At 43.9% G+C, this 19,895-nt stretch overlaps 1 long non-coding RNA gene across 1 annotated transcript; it reads left to right on the top strand.

Annotated features, from left to right (window-relative positions):
• The first annotated feature begins 18,557 nt into the window (after positions 1-18,557).
• Positions 18,558-19,547, top strand: LOC144328123 (uncharacterized). The gene is made up of 2 exons (XR_013393360.1): positions 18,558-18,911; positions 19,198-19,547. It is a non-coding gene; the product is annotated as an uncharacterized LOC144328123 (long non-coding RNA).
• Positions 19,548-19,895: the final 348 nt, after the last annotated feature.

The raw sequence follows: 19,895 nt of genomic DNA, 5'->3' as shown, positions 1-19,895 counted from the left end.
AAAGACTTGGGGTCTATAAAGCTATGAATGGATTACACTAATAACATTGATCATATATTTTTCAATTGAGATAACTTTTTTTTAGAACACAGTGAGTAATAGAAGACACCAGAATGAGGACTACTTACACAGAATGCTGCAATAAATATTGCTGAGGTACCTTGTATTGCCAAGTTGTGTGCATTAGATGGCTGTACCAGTAAAGGAGATTAGAGAAAAGTCATACATCTATTTTACAGTGGAAGAGCCTTGCTCATCTGTATGACGTCTGCGAGATCTGAAGTGTGGCATGTGGCTTTATCAAATGAATTCAATACCAATTAATGCTTTATAAATAAAAGGAATAAAGAAAATAATATTTCCCATGATGCCTGGAGTAAACAACAACAACAATTACTACTGCATATATACATATCTTCTCCTACTCTTAATTCCTTGGTAACTGTTACTCATGTAGGGCACAATCCACCAAAAGTTAATCATGACCAAGACATCAATTCTAGGCAGGTTTATTCAGGAGCAAGTCACACAGAGTGTGTCTTACTCTCAGGCAAGTGGATTGAGGATTTCAGGTTGAATTCCTTGGATTTGAATTGAGCTTAGCTAGCAACTACATTTTGTCAGGGCTAATTACATTCACCCCTCCTGTTGGAGGCCAGTGCAGAGCTGCATATGTGGACAGGATTCTCATAACACATTGTAGAGCCCTCTCCATTATCCCCTTCTTCTTCCAGGTGTGTAGCAAGTCATCTCACCTTTATTTGGAATGGGAGGGAGAGGATTCAGCAGCCACTCTCCTTCTCAGCTCTTCAGTGGACAGGCTATGTGAGCTCCTAGCCCCCAGGTGCTCCCATGGGAGGACACAGAACATGGGCAGAGAACTTGTGGTCCTTCAGGTGGTGGTCACCCATGACCATTGGCCTTGCTGGCTGGGTCTGATGGGAACTGGAGCCCAGCAATATCTGGAGGGCCTATGGGTTCCCCACCCCTAGAATAGAACACACTTCAGATTTAATGTCCCTTTAAAATTAATGGCATTTTAAAACCATTGCAACTAACTCCCATTTCAAGGATGGGATGGTTATGTTTGGCTGAATTATGCTGCACTGCACACATCCAGAAAATTGCCTTTGTTACAGAATGGCTCTCCCATTCCACAATGGTGTGTTGAAAGTGACAGAACAGCAACAGATCGAATCTGCATTAAAAAAAATTCCTCTAAGCTTTCACATGAGATCATGGTGTATCTATGTGTATTTAAGGAATACTTGTTGCGTGGCAATTCCCTCCCCATCCCCAGGATGAAGTAAATAAAGACACCGGACACAAAATTTTAGGTTAATGGGCGAAAATGGCCACAACTTTATTGATTACAGGAAGAGCGGTATTGGCTTTAGGCATTGGCCCTACCAGACTATCCGGTCTAACCGGGAAGGGTTAAGCACCAACCGGGGGAGCCCCCGAGATGTACATCCCTGGGCGCCCCCCAGGGGGTTACCGCTCGGGGTCGCGCTTTAGGCCCTAGCCTCCGTAGGTTTCGGACGAGGCGACGCCCCCCGGAGTCCTTTAACGAACTGCCCTTCAATCTTTGGGGGAGGTGATGGCGTTCCTCCCCCCCGTCCTCATTTCCTTAACAATACCCCTGCCAATGCCTAACCGCCAAAACCAGGAGTTGCTGCTGCTGGGGGAACGAAAGGGGCGAGCCCCGGGCTGCCCCGACCTTAAGTGAACCTGAGAGGGCCCGCCCTTTGCGGCAGCCGATTGGCTGCCGCCGTGGGCGGTGAATATTGATGAGCTGGGGGGGGGAATCCCTGCTTCTCACGGGGCCGACACCTGCCCCGCGAGATTGTTGATGGGTCGAGAGCCCGCAACCCCACCCCCTCTCTAGATCGGTAGTGGCTTTGCCATCCTGCCGAGTCATCCTGGAGCAGATCTTCAACACACATTCATTAGCATCATTCCCACATGCATCAATAATATTTGTTCCCTAATTAGTGTTTGTAGAACTGCACATAACATTGGATTTAAACAAGAATTATTTTATTACTATTTTACAACCCATAAATAATTGGATAATGTTCACAAGGATCAATTGTGTAAATGCGCTGTTTGGGATAGTTTCTTCTGCTGATTTAGTGTTGACTGATCCCTTTACTGTACTGGGAAAGGATTTCTCTGTGTCTGAAAGGGTTTCTCTATGGCTGTGTCTGAAAGTGGTCTGTGTGCCTGTCATTAGGTGGCCAAGTGGGGATATTAAGTGATGATACCAAGAAAGCTTGGAGGACATAATGAAGGTGTCACCTCCCAGAAGACCCTGTCCTTGTTCCTATCATTCTATCTTCAGAGAAGGAGGGATAGAGCAGACTCTCCCTTATGGAAGGAGGTAATTGTAGGTTAACCCCAACCAGTAGGTTCTCCAGTAAGTTTGAACAGAAGGGTGGACCAAAGATTGTTACCAACATAATTAGAAGGTAGTCATTCCATATTAATACTCTACCTATGGTCTCCTGAGATTATAGTAGTAGAAGTATGGTTTATGGTCCCAGCTGTGATGCTTTATGTCAGAAGTCCATAACCTTTTTGGCTTGAGGGTACACCTGGAAATCTAAAAAAAACCCCAAACTGCTGTGGGCACCACAAAGAACCAATTTCACAGAAGAAAAACTGATGATGCTCAGCCCCTCACTAGTCTCCTCGAACAGGCAAAACACATACATTCCTAAAACCAAATAAAACATAGCCCCAAATACCTGACAACGTTTGCAAACCCCCCCCCCCCCAGATTTCCTCCTGCTTGAACAACATCAATTAAACAAAACTAAAATGAAAAGAAAAAGAAAAAGACAGGGGCAGGGGCAGGGAACCTGAGGGTACCATATTGGAGACCCCATTTCCATGGAAGCCACAGTCCTATGTAAAGTCCAGATAGAAATGTGTGAAATTATAAATGGGAAATTATAAAATTAATTTTTATTAAATCCCCTTCCCTGCCCACTGGAAGCCCTACACATATCTCCTTGTTTTCAAATATTTTAATTGAAGTGTCCCACTCTTACAAGTTTTGACTCTATAGCAGGGATGGGGAACCATAGGGATGGGGGTCAAATGTGGTCCTCTGTCCTCCTCTGTCTGACTCTCAGAACTCTTAGAACTCTCTCCAGGTCACACCTCTCACTGGTCTTCTTCTATACCTTCCCCATGTGCTTTTTGTGTTTGTGTATAGAAATGTAGCCTTCTGTACAAAAGTAAGAGTAACAATTGATGCTCTGTCCAGTGTTGCCTTTGGCTCCACCCACTACTGAAATGTGGCACCACCACCTCCAGCCTGGCTTTCCATGAGGAAGTGCAACCCTCAGGTTTTAAAAAGCTTCCCACCTATTGCTCTATATTATAGGGTCTACAGCAACGAGAACTAGAGGCACTTTTAAGTTTAAAAGTGGATCTCCTTAGAATTCTAGAGGAGTTATCTGACCCTGAGCTAGAAAGCTTGATACCACGCGTCAAGAAGCAAACATGATCACAAGGCTTCTAGAGTTGTGGAGAGAAAAATAATATACGTATGATAATTATTAGGTTGCAAAATGCCAGGGCCCTTTCACATGATGCTGAACCTCCTCACATTCCACTGAAATTGAGTAGAACCACAACACCAAACTTTCCAACTTTGCCCTTTAAGTCTCTTTCTAAAGGTGGGGATGGTGCTGAAATCTTTTACAGCTCTGACTGGTGTATTAAAAAAGGAGAATTGCTATAATCCATACTCAACCACCTGTGTAGGAGAGACCCAGACAAATATAGATTATTCACATGTAAACCAATAAGAAGAAAATAGAACCAATATGTGTGTGTACAGCAGCTAAATTATCTACAGTTTTAAGAGTTCCTAAATAATCATTGATTTCAAAGTGGTTACGGTCCATTGAGCCAAAAATCAGTTTCTTAAAAGGGCTCTCATATCTGATTTATATCACATACCTTAGTAATGCCAAAGGAGCTGCTGAATTTAAGATTAAAGGATGCCCCTGGATAAATGGAATCAGTTGCATCAAGGCTTCGATTTGCAAATCCCAAATACTACCGTTATGTATGTGCAGGTGAAATAACGTGAAGATACAAGTAGTGTGCAGTCGCCACCATACAGACTCCAGAGAAACAAACTGAACTGAATAGCTTCTTGCAGTAACATTGACAGTGTGCTGTTGCCTCATCAGTCTTGGCTAAATGAGGTTGCAAGGGAGGCTATGAAAGAGCACCTACTTCACAATAAAACAAACAAGAATGACTTAGCTTTGGTTTTCAGTACCATGGACAGCGACCAGGTCACTCTACTAATCCCAGAACGGTCCTTTGGCTGGTTTACTTGGAAGATTTCTGAGATACACAAAGGGAATAAGCAAAAACCTCCAGACCAAAGTAAACTCTTTATGCAATACAGGCCTTCTCCTCACACTCCACAGTAATTTCATTATCCTACATATATGGATGTCAGGTTAGAATGCAATATAGGGGAAACATAATTTTATTGTTGTTGTTGATCTTTGGCTGGTGACCACAATAAAATATCCATATATTATGAGCTGCAGTATCACGTCCACCATGTGTTTCTCTGTGCATGAGAGAGCATTATATTGCTTCTGTCATTTGGGGGCAAAACCAAAGAATTAGAAATATGTCAGGATTACAAATCTCAACAGGAATGGAATGAAGCTTAACAGATATGGGTATACATTTTAAGACTGCGGAGCTAAAAACAAGATATTGTGGTCAATTGTGCCTTCAGAAACATCTCCGAAAAGTTCAATAGAATTACAACTTCATTTGATTTTGTATCAGATAATTGGATAAGACAACATGAATGCTGTATTTCTGCCCCAAAGTGTTGCCTCACTTCCTTGTTAGTTCTCAGATTAGTCTTTCTTGTAGTCTTTTGAGCAGGCATAGGTAAACTCCAGCCATCCAGATGTTTGGGACTACAATTCCCATCATCCATAGCTAACAGGACCAGTGGTCAGGGATGACGGGAATTGTAGTCTCAAATATCTGGAGGGCCGGAGTTTGCCTATGCCTGCTTTTGAGGTTTATAAAAACTGATACAGCATATGAAATATTGCAGAAGTGGAAAATACACTAGGAATATTAATTGTTTCATAAATACTGCCAGGTAAGATATGCTATTTTATTCTCTTTTTAAAACTGTGTTATTGAAAAACCAATAACTTGCCATTTGATTATACTTTTCTTGGCATGCAGACTAGATATATAGCAGAAAGTGAACTAATAAAAGAGTAAAGCATTCTTCTCATTCAACTTTCAGTTATAGCCTCTTTTTGAAAAAAAGGACATATTTAGAATGTTAGTTTCTTATTTTTTTTTTTAAAAAGCTGCAACACTGAGTTGCAAAGATGTCCAGGGATGCTAGGTGACATCATCTTAATTCACATTTAAATGGCACATTGACATTATCGCAAATCAGGAGTAAGTCACCCCCATGACAACCAGCATTCTCCAACTATTACTGGTAGCTCAGATATGTTTATGTCTATTCTCTCAAGGTCAAAAACATGACAGACAATATCATACCTCTATATAGCTACCTGGCTTGAAGGCTGGAGAGATGGATCAGCTAGCCCTCCATTTAAATCAATGGTAAATGTAAGTGCACGTGGCTATAAACTGCAGTTAAGCAGCAACATAGCTGCCTGTGCCAACATCATATTTTTATGATGGCACATGAAGGAAATATGGCAACCAGATTCCCCCTTTCCTGTTGGATCATATACATAGATATGTTGCCCCCATACCTAGAAAAAAGACTCAGGGCAACTTTTTATGTGGCAACAAGGGTATATTAATTAGGGACGTGGGTGGCGCTGTGGGTAAAAGCCTCAGCGCCTAGGGCTTGCCGATCGAAAGGTCGGCAGTTCGAATCCCCGCTGCGGGGTGTGCTCCCATTGCTCGGTCCCAGCGCCTGCCAACCTAGCAGTTCGAAAGCACCTCCGCGTGCAAGTAGATAAATAGGGACCGCTTACTAGCGGGAAGGTAAACGGCGTTTCCATGTGCGGCTCTGGCTCACCAGAGCAGCGATGTCACGCTGGCCACATGACCCGGAAGTGTCTGCGGACAGCGCTGGCCCCCGACCTCTTGAGTGAGATGGGCGCACAACCCTAGAGTCTGTCAAGACTGGCCCGTATGGGCAGGGGTACCTTTACCTTTATATCTATGTTTTTAACTGTCCTTATCTTATCTGTAAGCTGCCTTGAGTCCCTGTCAGGGAAAAAGTCATTATATAAATAATGATAATGATACAAAACAAATTGGAGGATCTGCAATTAGCCAAATAAATAGTGCAGGCAGGGGGGAATCAATGGAAACATGAGAGTGAAGTATCCCTCCCCCTGGCAAAGTAAACCAATAGGTGATTTGCCTCCCAGCTGAGGACTGAAGAAAACTCCCTGTCTTTGTTAAGTGAGCTCTGGGTAAATGAAGCTTAGCCGGTGTACCCAGGTCCTGCTGGCTGTGCAGGCCTGGCCCTAAGGGCACCAAGCCTATGAGGATGACCAGGTGAAGAGGGATGGAGTCAGCCTTAAATAGCTGGCTAACCCTCCCTGCTCATTGGCCACTCAGGCCACATGTGATCCACTTATCCCCCTCTCAGAAGAAGGAATCAACCTGAGTCTCTTTCTTCTAGGAGAGGTGGGGCAAAGTTGCTCCTGCCAAGAATGAGAACACAATTTCTTGAGCTTTTGAAGGCTAAATATAAAAATACTGATGTTCCCACTGTGTCCAAGTACATTTAAATCAAAATTTTAACATCATCTTGTCCATTAAAGTAATTTCTATTAAAGAAGGAAGAAATATGACGCTGTAAAAGGAAAGCTTCTGAACATGCAACAGTTAGCCAAGGAAGAGAAGAAAAGTGGCTATTATTTAAAATTCATAGAGATGGTGATAAGATTGATCTGTTCCGCTCACTTAAGGAGAACTCCGGTGCAACCTTTTAAGTTAGTTTCAAGAATTGAAACAATTGTGGAAACTCCAAAATCGTGTGAAAAGCATCTCATTTGGGCTTCTTGGGTACACTTTTCCTGCCTGTGTATTCAAGACCCTGAATAGTTGGAAATTGCCACAAATTGCCTTATTCTTCACTCTGATCCTGACTTCCAGCTACGTCAATTAAATCTCGGAAAGGTAAAATAAGCAACTAGTTTGGGACAACCCAGTTAAGTACTTATCATGCTCAAGTATCAAAGAGGCCCTCTCTATCCTTTACCAGAAATAAATACCATTGTTTAAATAGTTACAGCTTCCAAAAAGAATCATGGGAATAGTTTGGTGAGTGTGCTGAGATGTCCCAAGTTTCTGCTCTTCCCGCCTCCATAAAGTTCCCTGCAATGACAAATCCGTTCAAGACTACAAAGCCAGAGAGGGTGATCCTCCAGTTGTTCCTGGACTACAACTCCCATCATTTCTGATCATTGGCCATTTTGACTGGGGCTGATGGAAGCACGAGTCTAACAACATTTGGAAGGCCACAGGTTAGCTACTCTGGTGTTGGAACATTTCCAGTGATTTCAAGCACCATGAAAATGTCCAGACTGGTACCATACAAATTAAGAAAAGGATCCTGAGGGCAGAATGAAGAAGCAAGCAGGGATTTCTCATTAAAACTATGTTGCATCATATTTCTTGAATTAGCATACTTGTTGTTGGCATCTGTCTGCCTCAGGAGACAATGAAAGTGTGCACCTTTGGGGGTGAAGTCAAACTGTTGGAACGTTGAAGTACCTGCTGTGGCTGCAGAGACTGATGTGGAATAGACATGTGTGGTTCCAGCTGGGACAGATTAAGGTCTCTGGTTGTGCTGCTGCAGATGCACCATGACATATCTCCTCTCTGTGCTCTTCCCAGTGGTCATTCTTCTGGTCACTGCTATGGGTTGACCAAGGGCTGCCCCGCTTAAGCCATAGCTGACCAGTGAGATACAATGATCTCTTCCACCAATGAAGACAACCTGTAGTACTTGTACCTTACACCAATCAGGTTGAACTTATAACTTGCAGCTGGTGCCTCCCATATTGTTTTTGCTGTATTTGCAGTGACCTCCCCAGGGTACAAGCCTGGGCAGTGTGTCTGGAGATCCTGGGCTGCCCAGATGACAAGACTCCCCTCTTGGTGTGGTCCAAAGCAAAGCAATACATCTGGCACCAGCTGGGCTGCAGGAGTTGGCAGAAGGAGGCATACAAGAGACCATCCAACTGCCTTAGGGATTCCACTCTGGATTTGTGTAGGGTTTAATCCTTAGCCTTTTCTTCTCTGGGAGATATTTCACAAAGCAGCGGGTACAAATTGTTCCTCAGGGTTTACTCCCAAAGGATTTCTCACAAATTAGTTTAACTACAAGACAGCAGATGTTTAGGATCAAAGTTTCTATTTCCTAGATGGGCCACCTTGCCAGGTCGATGAGCCCCATTTGCCCCTGCATTCCAAGATAACACAGATTGCAACTGTAACTTAGTTTAGATCACAATTATTTCTTAAAATCACAGCAGCTGAAAGCCTCTAATCAAATCTGAGACTGTTAAAGAAGGCTACAGTTCTATGCATGTTAACAATGGAATATATTTAATTGAACTCAGTGGGGCTTACTTCAGAGTAGACTTGCTTTGGATCTCACTGCACATGGTTTTAACCTGTAATGGTTTTTTCCTTGTTTTTTTTCTCCATGCCAGTCTCATTTTCTAGTATGAAAAGCTTCCACCATTTACAACATCTACTTGCCCTTCATCATTGCACAGAGGCCACCATTTTACATTTGCACTGTTACATTTTCCAGGGCAGCAGATTGTTATGTCACTGAGCACGATTATGAGTCGGTGTGTGTCAAAGGCTTATGAGTCAGTATGTGTCACAATTACCCTCAAAATAAGCGGAGATGGGCTATAGGCAAAGAAATTGCTTATGCAAATAGAATTATTCTCACTAATGATCAACATCATGAGAGAAGATATTACAATGAAGCTAAGCTTCATTTTTAAAATGTTGCCTAAGTACTAGAGATCTTCCCGGTGCTCATTTTCCCCTTTAAACTCTGTCATTTGTACAGCCTATTAACCTTTAACTTTATGACTATCCGAACATGAAATACTGGCAGCATTTAAGCCTGAGCATACTGGAACCAAACCTTCTTACTTGGCAAAGAAGGTGAAGCACATTCCTTTAAATCAGTCATTTTTAATATCAAACACATGCACACACACGAGCATTAAGGAGATTATTTTTAGACTTGTATAGGGGGATGTTATTTATAATAAATGTTGCTGTGATTCAAGCCTTTCTCCAGTATATTTAAGTACATAATCTCCATTTCCATTGTAATTAAGGGTTCCCCACTGTTCTCTTGCAGCCTTATAAATATTAAACATAGTACAGCTTTACTTATCTGAATTGCCTGCGGGAGGTTAGAAAAACAATAATCAGAAGTTTGAATAAACAAGAGTTCTATTTACGCATGGTGACATTGACCTTGACTTACACAGTGGACCCACAGTGAATTTGAAACACCCAGAATCGAAGTTACTGAAGTTTCACATGTGAGAGTGTAGTGCTTCTCTTTGGCTTACCAGAAGAGTTGCCAGAACTAAATAGTTTGATCCAGGGTGCTAGTGGAGTTTTCTGAAGAAGAGACTGTGTACAACTTCATCATCCCAGGATCACTTAAGCAGTCATTTTTACCAAAGTTGCAAGTAACAGCAAGGATATCCTTTCCCCACTCCTACATAACAAGGCTATTGACTGTGCTTCATGTGGCAATAGAGATGGTGACATCTGGTGATAAAGATCACATCCAAGACCTTTGATGGTCTAAGGTAAAGGTAAAGGGACCCCTGACCATTAGGTCTAGTTGTGACCGACTCTGGGGTTGAGGCGCTCATCTCGCTTTACTGGCCGAGGGAGCCGGCGTACAGCTTCCGGGTCATGTGGCCAGCAGGACTAAGCTGCTTCTGGTGAACCAGAGCAGCGCACGGAAATGCCGTTTACCTTCCCGCTGGAGCGGTACCTATTTATCTACTTGCACTTTGATGTGCTTTTGAACTGCTAGGTTGGCAGGAGCTGGGACCGAGCAACGGGAGCTTACCCCGTCGCGGGGATTCAAACCGTTGACCTTCTGATCGGCAAGCCCTAGGCTCTGTGGTTTAACCCACAGCGCCACTAGCAATGCTTTAAAGCTGTTTTGTGATATTTGTTGAAGTAACAGAGTACTTGCATCTACTGAGTGAAGTACTGAATTCAACAGTGCAGAAAGCTCCAGTCTCCTAGATATTCACTGGTTCACCATCTCTTGTGAACCATCTCAGAGCCAGCCTTACAATGACTTTGCGTTTTCCACCAGGCAACTTAACTCTGTGAGCTTGTCTACATAGTTTAATCAATTTCGTATATTCTAATCACTATGATGACTGTTTACAAACTTTTCTGATTGGCAGGCAGAAAGAACACTTGCTGTATCACAGCCACAACAATGTTGTCACTTGACTGAGAAGTAGTTTTACACAAGGTGCTGTATCTAACATATTATATCTAAAAGATTTGGAAACCAGAGTCCAGCGCAGAGAAATTACACCTACCACAGCATTAGTTTGGAACTTGATGATTGCCAGGATTAGTTGTCATGTGTGTAGTAGGATCTCCAACACAGTGCCGGTGGGCACTGGTGTGCCTGGCAGTACCTCCTATGTCACCCATGCAAGGACTCAGTAAACATCCCCTCAATAATTCAAGACTGTTTGTTTTGCCTGCTTAATTCCTGTTTGCACTGAGTCAACCTCTTCTACACTGAACACATCCTCTTAAACATGCCCATATTTCATTGGGCGCTAGGACTTGAAACCCCACTTTTGTTCTAAAGAGAGGAGAAGTACAAAGAATGTGAGGCAGAATGGTGGAGGAGGATGTAAATGCCTTTGTTTCACTTGAGTGGGGAGACTGATGCGGGGAGCATCATTAATAGAATCATAGAATTGTAGAGTTGGAAGGGACCACAAAGATCATCTAGCACAACTGTAGATAAGTGAAGATTAGATAATCTGAAGTCGCTCAGACATTCTGGAACCTGCACCAACTGTTTGGGTAAATGCATGATCTAACTGAAAAATGTGAATATGATGCAAACTTTCCAACCACCACAAGGAGCATGCAACATGCTCAATGGCATGGCAAAATGGGACAAAAGTGGGAAGAAAGGATTAGGATAAGAAAGGATTAGGCTTTGTCCACTCATTCATTTAGCTCTTCTTCTCAGTGTCATTCCATTTTTAACATTTACCTAAACTTCTCATCTTCCCAGACCCTGTTTTGTGGTTAGTATAAGGCCAGCCTGAAAGATAATATATTGCGACTGCTATATTATTTATTTCAAAGCCAAGTTATTGATTATTGCCCACTGAAAGTGACAAATGGCATCTGAGAAAGGCACGGTCAGCAAGTTCTATTAAAAAAATGATAGTATTGCTCATGGATTGTTAAAAGGTTCAGTTTAGGTACTTTATAGGTTTATATCCATCACAATTTAATGACCAAATGATGAAAAATATGAGTCATGGGAACAATTCCTTTCTGTTCAAGTTTAATGTTCAAGCAGTTAGCAAAATAAGACACTTCTGGTGTGAAAGTTTTACACACCCAGACCTCATAATACATAATAGAGTAATTAGCTTTATGTTTCTCTCTCTCTCTTTTTTCAAACAGGGACTATGTGAGATAAATGGTTAAAATTAATGCTTCTTGAATTAAACGGCATTCTGTCAAAACTTCCTAAAAATCGATTTGGACTAGAGTCTGCCCTCAAAAGCATTGGCCTTCAAAAGTGAAGAACGTATTTGTGTTCTCAGATCAGGTAGGAATGGGAAACCTGTGCTTCTTAAGATGTTGGTTGGACTACAATTCCCATCATCCCTGACCATTGGCTATTCTGGAGATGATGGGGCTTGGACTTCACCAGTATCTGGAGGACCACAAATTCCCCACTGGGGATGGTGGATGAGTAAACTTCAATTTACATGACCGAAGTGGCAGGCTGAGAATGTGAGAGGAGTGAAGATTTGAAAGTATTTTGCACCAATTCAGATTTCGGCAAAAAGTCAGGATTTGGATTTAAATGTTTGAACATTTTTTCAGATTTTGCTTTCAATTTTTATCCGCGGTGTTGGTTTTAACCATTAGGGCTTTTACTCTTAGGGTGCTTTCAGATGGGATGTTTATTCACACAAAATTTGGTTGCTATCCACATTTTCTGGGGACAATTGTCCTATGAGAAAAGTGATGGAAAATCACTGTATTTTTCACTCTATAAGACGCACCAGACCACAAGAAGCACCTAGTTTTTGGAGGAGGAAAGCAAGAAAAAAAAATATTCTGAATCTCAGAAGCCAGAACAGCAAGAGGGATCACTGCGCAGTGAAAGCAGAGATCCCTCTTGCTGTTCTGGCTTCTGGGATAGCTGCGCAGCCTGCATTCGCTCCATAAGACGCACACACATTCCCCTTACTTTTTAGGAGGGAAAAAGTGAGTCTTATAGAGCAAAAAATACGATACATTGGAAAGTGTGAGGTGACAATCCCCAGCTGCCATATCGGCTGCGTACATGCTATCCCAACTGCAGCTATAAACAAATTATATATTATAATTTTATAAACAATGATTATAAACAAATCATTTATAATAACAGGATGTACAGTTTTGTCCTTATTAACAAATCATGAAAAATATCGGTTAAAATGGTTAATTCCTTCAACAGTTATTAATTAGAATAACCTCACAAGAGAGAGAGGTTTAGGCAGAAGTTTTATTTGGAACTAATGTTCAGTCTCTGCTTCTTCCATTAGCTCTAAGTAATTTTTTTTGCCTAAACCTCTCTTCCTTGGGCATTATACCCTTATATGGGCATTCCCCTCCAGGCAATTGTGACATAAGTTCTTTCTGTTCCTCATTGACCCCACCCTCATGCTGCCCATACATTGTGGGTGTGTAGGGAATGTCTGTAATGAAGAGCTGGTACATACCATCTCCCTGAAGTTGGGTTCTCTGCATGATCAGGATTCCCAATCACGGGGAGAGCCTAAGTGCATACAGCAAGTTCCCCTTTACAGACTCCCCCCCCAACACATATACAATGGTGGTGGGGATGACACAGAGGGGACAGAGCAGAGGTGCTAACTTTCATAAAATATTGGGGGGGGGGAGAGCAGGTAAGCTCCACTCCCCATAATCAGTCACATGACATGGGCACACACAGACCATTTGAATGGCAATGCCCATCAGCTTGGAAGCCCCTGGCCCCCTAAAATATTTTATTGGGGGGCAAAGGGACCTTGGCCCCTAGTAGTTGGCTCCTATGGGGCAGAGCTAGTGGGAGTGGCCTTGTTCTCCACCACCACATGATTGCAGATATGTGGAGAGCAACAACCATATAGGACCTGTGATGGTTACAGTTTCCGTTTCTCAAAGAATAAAGTCACAGGCTCTTGCACTCCATCCATATTATACCAAGATTGTGAGAGGGAAAGGATGTGCATCTCTGTTACTCCTGTTCAAAGGTGCAACGTGCCATTCTGGCCATCTCAGTAGATTATACTGGTCCTCTGAATCACTTTTTCCTGGTTAGCTCAGGTTCATTTCAACCCACTCCCCATAATGTTTATTTCCTGACATCTAGGTCATCACTGTCCCTGGAGGCTTTATATCTTCCTAGATGTGGAGCAACTTTCCACCCCTGCATCCAGCAAGAGCCTTTCTGTTCAGATCATTCAGCTCTTGTAAGCCCCTAACTTCGACCTTCCAGAAAGAAAACAGGCCAAAGCTGATAACTCTTCTTCTATCTGTATGGAGAAATTCTGCTTCATCACTTTCTGTACTGATAACAGCTTGTCAGGTGAGGGAGGAGAAACCACACCATTGGACGAGGCTGATACAGTTTGCAACACTCCCAATGAGAATAAAATGAAAAACCCAGCAGAAGTGTGCTCACCATTGTGAATTGTAGCTGTGAGAGCCAGAAACTGGCCTCAAGAGCTGATATAAATCTAGTAAAACAATTTTTTCACGTTGCCTTAATCCAACACCTTTGCTTAAACTCTGGCCTTTCCTTAGCGTTTTTCATATCATCCTAGACAAAATTCAGGGTGCTCTTTAGTGTTAGACTTAACTCAGTTCTACTTTTAGAACAAGCAATGTTCAGCTAAATTATGTCCTTATCCAGAGGCAGATAATCTGAGCTGGGTAATGGGTGACAAACTTCTGGTGAGTCAGACTTTGCCCTGCATATAATTTCAGAGTAAGCGTTATGTAAAGGCTCTGTCTTCTGAATGGAAGCTCAGAGGTCTACCCAGATGAAATCAATTATTTGCCAGCAGCTTCCAGACAAACAGAGGGAAGTACCTATTTTTGTATTGTGTACGTAACGTATTAGGTTAAGCACTGCAGAATATTGGTGGTCCCTAATGCAAATTATTTGAAAAACAATCAAATGTATGGAAAATAAGATAGATCTATTCAGTGTTCAAAGGCAATATATAATGGATAGCAGCAGGGCATGCAAACATATGGAGGAGTTGAATCATGCCCATGAGTCCTGCCCCCAGTCTCCAAGTATCCACTGAGTCTGTCCCGTCCTCTGGCTGCACATTCAACAGAAAGGGAGAATGTGCATGGGGTCTGTATATGCAATTATTTAATGCTGTATTGTTTTTAACACTCGATTGGAAGCCGCCCAGAGTGGCTGGGGAAACTCAGCCAGATGGGCGGGGTATAAATAATAAATTCAATTCAAATTCAATTCAATTAGGAATCCGGGCACAATCCAGGTTCCTAACTATGTAGAAGCCATTGGGGTGGCATTCAGTTGTCACTGGAGTACAGCATCCCTGACCACTGACTATGCTGTCTGGGACTGAGAGGAGGTTGCTGTCAGTGGCAGAGCATGACTCCAACATACCTGGGGTGGGAGGGGGAGGGGCAAGTGGCAGAGAACAAAGGCATAGAGCAACCAACCCCCACCGCCGCTGGAGCGACCCCAGCCCCGAGCGGAGGCTGTTGCGCCCTTCTGGCACCCCTCTCGTTGCTTTGCTTGTGTTTTGAAAGACACTTGCTGCTGCAGGGAGCCTGCTTGTGTATGTTGTTGTTTTTCCTGCGGAAGGTTCTGCTTCCAAGTTCACCCCCGCCTCACATCTCCAGTGGGATGGAGTCAGGCTTTGCCCTCCCTCCCCACGGCTCCCCAAGCTGGTGCCAGCCGCCCCCAGTTCAGAATGGTGGTGCCGGGAGGTGGGCGCACTGCGCGCTTGGAGCCGAGTGCTGGCACCGGGGAAGTGGCCCACCCGCCTCCCAGCTGGTTGGCCATTTTGTCACCCCCCTCACTGATGACACCTGGGGCGGTCCACAGCCCCTGCATCCCCTTTCCTACGCCACTGGTTACTGTGAGTTGGGAAGTGGGAGAACCATAAACTTGGTAATAATAAATAATGGAAATTAGGAGCAGCCTAGGATAGAGTCATCCTAGGGCAAATTTGTGTCTGGTCTATTCTATATGCAACAAAACTGTGACTGAGGATCATTGAGAGCAAATACACCCCGCTTGCTACCGTGTTAAGCCTCTGACTTCTTTTTATAATGGGAGTGGGGAACCAGCATGGATTAGAGGATTGAGAGTTCCAGATACAGTACTTGAACAGAAAGTCAAAGAGACAAGCTGCCAAGATGCAACCTATCAAGGAAATCTGCAAGGAAATTTGACTTCCTGCTTGAATGCAGAAGCTGCCAAGGCTGCTTCAAGATCCTTGCTGGTGCTAGGTAATCTGGTGGTGGGTATCAGGGACGCTTGGATTCAGGTACTCTGGAGAGCTCAAGGGTGCCAGGATACTCTTAGGTTCTTTAATCTAGGACAAGGGTAGTTACTGTATTGCCCTCCAGGTATTGCTGGACTACAGCTCCCATAATCCTTGACTATTAGCTATGCTGTCTGGGGTTCATGGTAGTTGGGAGTCCAAAACACATAGAGGGCACTATGTTGTCCACCCCCAGTCTAGGAGGAAGCAAAATAGAGAAGGAGCTTGGAGGAGTAGGTTGCAGGAGGGTTTCGGAAGGCCTCTGGTGATATAATTTGTGATTTATGAACAACCTCCATTTCTGAGGTGGAAGTCACTGAAATTCTACTGTAATTCTCCTACATTGCAGTCGGTGCCAATAAAAACCAGGCAATGGTATCACTTTTACACCAAGTGTTGGTCCCATCAATATCTCTAATGTCATGGGAGATGATGAAAAAGAATGTTAGCCTTCGCTATTGGGCAAACATATTTCGCTATGATGTATAGAAAACGATAACCTGAGGAAATCCAAAAGTTAAGGGTGAAAAGCAACATATGCCTGCACATAGGCATCTAGTAACAACTGGGAAGTCCCTTAACTGCCTCTTAATGAATCCTCTGTGCCAAGGCAGTCAAGGGCAGATGGCAGGTTTCACCCTTTCCTGTGAATTTCCTTGCATGTGTGTAGTTCTGGCCATAAAATTAATTCACTCCTAATTTATTTCTAGCGATCCAGCATGTGTCCCACATGAAATACTGTTGTGTTTGTTGTGAGTCAGCATCACAGGCAACGTGAGAGGCAATGTGCTCTACTAGTTATAGCATAAGCATTGCTCTGAACTGGATTAACTGGTGCCTTCTAAGATGCTGGGATAGTGGGAACCAAAAACTCAGTGCCTCTGTTTCCCTTTGGAGTGTGCCATTTTGGCTGAAAGACTCCCCTTTGTGCCATTTGAAAAGCAAGCAAGCATGTAGGCTGTGCTTTGATGACTCCAGATGAGGCCCCTGGTGAGAGAGGAAGAGGAAAATCTGCCAACCTTTACACCTCCCAAAGCCACATCCAGGGACTAAACTGCAAGTGGATAAACATCAAACCCAGGGTCTGAACGCAGCCCTCTAGGCCCTTCCCACCACTGGGACTTGGGACAGTCCATGCCTCCCAGGTCCACTCTCCTCCTTGACCCTGCACCCTCCTCAAAAGCTTTTGCCTTGCTGGAATGTGTCCTTGAATTGTGAGAATACTTCTTGCTTGCCTAAATGAAGGATATAGAGATGTGTGTGCATGCATGTGTGTAGAAGGAACCTCTGGTTTTTGCATGGCTGGAATGTGGCTTATTATGCAAAGCTGGGAATCACACCCATTTTTCTCTGGCCCCACCAAGCACTGGCATGTAGCCCCTATAAGGTGGCCCTCCAAGAAATGTTGTCCTCAGATTGACAAAGGTTCCCTACTCTTGGGTTTAACACTGTTTTTGGTATTGCCATCTGTCCATATTTGTAGGATCTGACCCTCACCTGAAGACTCTCTGATCAGATCCTTATTTCCACCACAACCCCAGACACTTTACTGGATCACTGACAATAAGAGTAGGCTTTCCCAATGGTTTTGTCACTCTCTTGAATGCCTTCTACAAATTGCCCAGATGACTCGTGTAGTCTGCTTGCCACCGGAAGATGTTTTGTCTGTAGCCTTCCTTAGAGTATGATTCAGCGACTATATGTTTTAGAGGGTTCATTGTACTCAAGCACTTTATACTGTCATTCCTGTAGCATCCGAAGGTAGTTCACAATAAAAGATACAGCAACAATTTAAACAGCTTTAAAACATTAAAAACAGCAATAAAAACCTGCAAAATGTTGCCTGATATCCAGTGTTAGTCATACTGAGTAGAATCATTGCAATCAAGGGAATGGAATAATGCCAGTCTCTTTGTTTCAGCGACCCTACTCTGAGTATGACTAGCATTGGGAATCACCCTCTAAAAATACAGCAGCAGTCAAGGGCAAATTAAAATAATAGTACCGTCCACTGAAGTTAAAGGTAAAGAGACCCCTGACCATTAGGTCCAGTCGTGACCGACTCTGGGGTTGCGGCGCTCATCTCGCTTTATTGGCCGAGGGAGCCGGTGTACAGCTTCCAGGTCATGTGGCCAGCATGACAAAGCCGCTTCTGGCAAACCAGAGCAGCGCACGGAAACGCCGTTTACCTTCCCGCCAGAGCGGTACCTATTTATCTACTTGCACTTTGACATGCTTTCGAACTGCTAGGTTGGCAGGAGCAGGGACCGAGCAACGGGAGCTCACCCCGTCGTGGGGATTCGAACTGCCGACCTTCTGATCGGCAAGTCCTAGGCTCTGTGGTTTAACCCACAGCACCACCCACATCCCACTGAAGTTAAGCACCAGTTAAAGCTTGAGAGCACAGGTGTATTTCCAAGAGAAGTCAAAACAGCAATAGTGTCAGTGACTGCCTAAGACAGGGGTCGGCAACCTGTGGCTCCGGGGCGGAGGCGAGGGGAGGAGGCACATTTTCCGCAAAGCCATTTCCTAGCTAGAGAGGAGAGGGGGTTGCGGTCTAACCCCTCCCACACACCACTCGCGGGGGCTGGCCTTTTGCCCCCGCGAGAACAGGGGAATCCCTGGGCGTGCCTGCAACCCTGCCCGCCAATCGGCGTGGCCTAGCCCATTTAAGGCCAGGCACGACCGGGGACCGCCCTCTTTGCCCCGTTCCAGCTCGCACCCTCTCCCTTCCTTCCCCTCGCGGTGTGTGGGATTCCACTCCCGGCAGTCCTTCTCTGCCGTCCTCGCTGCTTTCCTCCCCCCCCCCCGCTTTTCTCCCTCTCTAGCCTCCTCTAGGTGTGGGTTGAAGCTGCGGCGGCCATTTCTTTAAAGGGCATCGATAAGGGAAAATCGTCGGCGCCATCTTTGTGGCCGCACGTGGGAGTCGCGGGAGCGGCCATTTTGGTTGAGGGCTGTAAGCAGGTTGCATTGAAAGGGGGCATGTAAGCTGGTCACTGTTTTGAAGGGGAGTGAAGAACACACACTCAAAAAAAGGTAACTTGTTAATTTAACGTTTATTTCTATGAGGAGGAGTAATTCTGAGGGGTCAAACAAAAAAATAATAAAAAAGTGTCAAAAAAGTTATTTTTATAATGATGAGGATGACATTGGGCCCTCATTATTAATTATTATTTACATCAGGCACTGATTATGATTTATGGTACACTGGGGCCCTGATTAATTTTCTATGGCATTTTGGGGCATTGATTATTGGGCATAGCAAATTTTGCTATGGGGCCCTCTGATTTCTAATTACGTCCCTCTTTTGGACCCCCGGTAGGCCAGCCATGGATAAAGGCAAGAAAAGAAAAATTTCTGAAGAAAACAGAATGTTTAATGATACATGGACAGAATCATTTGCCTTCTCTACTGACAAGACTGGTTTACCAGTATGCTTAATATGTGGTGAGAAATTTGCAAACAACAAAAAGTCAAATATTGCAAGACATTTCCAGAATAAACACACAGCCTTTGCTGAAAAATATCCAGATGGAGATGAGAGACGAAAAGCCATTGCAGAACTTATGAGGAAGGTTGATAGGAGCAAAAATAATTTCAAGAATTGGGTGAAGTCTGCAAATTCCACAACATATGCTAGTTTGGTAGCCGCTCAGGAAATAGTCAAGCACGGTAAGCCGTTCACAGTGTTATATTTGTTTTAAATGTCGCAATGGTTTTGCGGCTCCCAGTTGTTGTTTTTTCTTCGGAAATGGGTCCAAGTGGCTCTTTTTGTCTTAAAGGTTGCAGACCCCTGGCCTAAGAGAAAGGTGATCTCATGGGGGGGGGGCACTAGAACAGAGAAGGCCCTTTTCCTGGTTGCCACCAAATACACTTCTCCCAAATGTGCCACACCCAAGACAACTTCCTTTTTAGTTTAGGCAACTATGCATTTCTTTAGTTCTTCTATACTGATTTAAGTAAATCTGCTCCTTTCATTTGAACTCTGGAGTTGATTAAGTTTTAGCCTAGCCACAGACT

This window comes from Podarcis muralis, chromosome 6 (genome assembly GCF_964188315.1).
Source record: "Podarcis muralis chromosome 6, rPodMur119.hap1.1, whole genome shotgun sequence".
NCBI classification, from domain to species: Eukaryota; Metazoa; Chordata; class Lepidosauria; order Squamata; family Lacertidae; genus Podarcis; species Podarcis muralis.
The sequence above is the reverse complement of the archived record's forward strand: the minus strand, read 5'-3'. Positions and strand labels throughout refer to the sequence as shown.